General features: G+C 43.6%; 1 protein-coding gene and 1 pseudogene across 1 annotated transcript in view; one reads left to right on the forward strand and one right to left on the reverse strand.

Moving 5' to 3' along the window:
* LOC148129217 (uncharacterized) overlaps positions 1-1,565 on the reverse strand; it is a 1,741-nt pseudogene extending 176 nt beyond the window's left edge.
* The window catches only part of NYAP1 (neuronal tyrosine phosphorylated phosphoinositide-3-kinase adaptor 1), a 45,437-nt gene that overhangs the window by 7,442 nt on the left and 35,495 nt on the right, over positions 1-2,500 (forward strand).

Raw genomic sequence — 2,500 nt, forward strand, 5'->3', positions numbered from 1 at the left:
TCTTCCTTTCTCCTCTCTTCCTTTCTTCCTTTATCCTTCCTTCCTCCTCCTTCCCCTCTTTCCTCTCTCTCTCTTTCTTTCTCTCTCTCTCTCTTTCCTTCCTTCTTTATTTTTCCTTCCTCCTTCCCCCTCTTCTCTCTTCCTTTCCTTTCCTTCTTTATCTTTTCCTTTCCTTTCCTTCTCTCCCTCTCTTTCTCTCTCTCTCCTTTCCTTTCCTTCTTATCTTTTCCTTTCCTTTCCTTCTCTCCCTCTCTTCTCCCTTCCTCCTTCTCCTTTCCTCCCTTCCTCTCTCCCCCCGCCTTTCTCTCCTTTCCTCTCTCCTTTCCCTTCCTTCCTTATCCCCTTTCCTTCCTTCTCCCTCCCGCTCTTTTCTCCCTCTCTCTCTTTTCTTCTTTCTTTCTCTCTCTCTCCCTCGCCTTTCCTTTCCTTCTTTATTTTTTCCTTTCCTTCCTTCCCCCCTCTCTTTCTCTCTCTCTCTTTCCCTCTTTTCCTTTCCTTCCTCCCCCCTCTCCCCTCCTCTCTCTCTTTTTCTTCTTTCTCTCTCCTTTCCTTCCCCCTCTCTTCTTCCTTTCCTTCTCTCCTCCTCCTCTCTCTCTCTCTCCTTTCCTTCCCTTCTTCTATCCTTTCCTTTCCTTCCCTCTCTCCTTCTCCCTCTTTCCTCTCTCTTTCTTTCCTTCTCTTCCTTTCCTCTCTCTTTCTCTCTCTCTCTCTCTCCTTTCTCTCTCCTTCCCTTCCCTTCCCCCTCTCTTCCTCCCTCTCTCCTCCCCCCTCCTTTCCTTCTTTATCCTTTCTCTTCCTTTCCTCCCTCTCTCTCCTTCTCTCTTTCTTCTCTTTCTCTTTCTCCTCTCCTCCTTTCCTTCTTTCCCCCTTCCCTTCCTTCCTTCCCCCTTCTCTCTCTTTCTCTTTCCTCTCTCTCTTTCCTCTCTTCTCTCTCTTTTCTCTCTCTCTCTCTCCTCCTTTTCCTTTCCTTTCCTTTCTTCTTTCCTTTCTCCTTCCTTCTTTTCCCTTTCATGCCTCTCTTTCTCTCTCTTTCTCTTTTCCTCTCTCCTTCTCTCTCTTTCTCTCTCCTCTCTCTTTCCTTTCCCTTCTTTATCCTTTCCTTTCCTTCCTTCCCCTCTCTTTCTCTCTCTCTTTCTCTTTCTCTCTCTCTCTTTCCTTTCTCCTTCTCTTTATCCTTTCCTTTCCTTCCCTCTCTCCTTCTCCCACTCTTTCTCTCTCTCTCTTTCTTTCTCTCTTTTCCTCTCTCTCTCCTTTCCTTCCTCTCTTTATCTTTTCCTTCCTTCCTTCCTCTCTCTCTTTCTCTTTCTCTCTTTCCTTTCCCTTCTTTATCTCCTTTCCTTTCTCCCCGCTCTTTCTCTCTCTTTTTCTCTCTCTCTCTCTCCTTTCCTTTCCTTCTTTATCTTTTCCTTTCCTTCCTTCCCCTCTCTCTTTCTCTCTCTCTCTCTTTTCCTTTCCTTCTTATCCTTTCCTTTCCTCCCTCTCTCCTTCTCCAATTCTTTCGCTCTCTCTTTCTCTCTCTCTCTCTCCTTTCCTTTCCTTCTTTATCTTTTCCTTTCCTTCTTCCCCCTCTCTTTCTCTCTCTCTCTCTTTCCTTTCCTCTTTGCTTTATCCCCTTTTTCCTTCCTCTTCCTTCTCCCCACTCTTTCTCTCTCTCTTTCTTTCTCTCTCTCTCCTTTCCTTCTTTATCTTTTCCTTTCCTTCCTTCCCCCTCTCTCTTTCTCTCTCTCTCTTTTTCCTTTCCCTTCTTTATCCTTTCCTTTCCTCTCCCCGCTCTTTCTCTCTCTTTTTTTTCTTTCTCTCTCTCTCCTTTTCCTTTCCTTCTTTATCTTTTCCTTTCCTTCCTTCCTTCCCCCTCTCTTTCTCTCTCTCTCTTTTTCCTTTCCCTTCTTTATCCTTTCCTTTCCTTCCCTCTCTCCTTCTCCCGCTCTTCCACTCTCTCTTTTTTCTCTCTCTCTCTCTCTCTCCTTTCCTTTCCTTCTTTATCTTTCCTTTCCTTCCTTCCCTCCTCTCTTTCTCTCTCTCTTTTTCCTTTCCCTTCTTTATCCTTTAATTTCCTTCCCCTCTCTCCTCTCTCCGCTCTTTCGCTCTCTTCTCTTTCTCTCTCTCTCCTTTCCTTCTTTATCTTTTCCTTTCCTTCCTTCCCCCTCTCTCTTCTTTCTCTCTCTCTCTTTCCTTTCCCTTCTTTATCCTTTCCTTTCCTTCCCTCTCTCCTTCTCCCGCTCTTTCTCTCTCTCTTTTTCTTTTCTCTCTCTCTCTCTCTCTCCTTTCCTTTCCTAATGTATTTATTTGTTTGTTTATCTGTTTATTTATGCATTTGGATTTCTGTCCAGTGATGGACATGTGAGCCCCAGGATCTCTGATATGCATGTAAGGATAGGATAGAATAGAATGGAATGGAAATGGAAATAGAAATAGAATAGGAAATAATAGGAAATAGAAAAAGAATAGAAAATTGATGAAAATTGAAAATACAATAGAATAAGAATAGAATAGAATAGAA

The sequence above is a fragment of the Notechis scutatus genome, chromosome Z (assembly GCF_049901735.1).
Source record: "Notechis scutatus isolate UNSWTSFEM ecotype Mainland chromosome Z, rNotScu1.2, whole genome shotgun sequence".
Lineage (NCBI taxonomy): Eukaryota > Metazoa > Chordata > Lepidosauria > Squamata > Elapidae > Notechis > Notechis scutatus.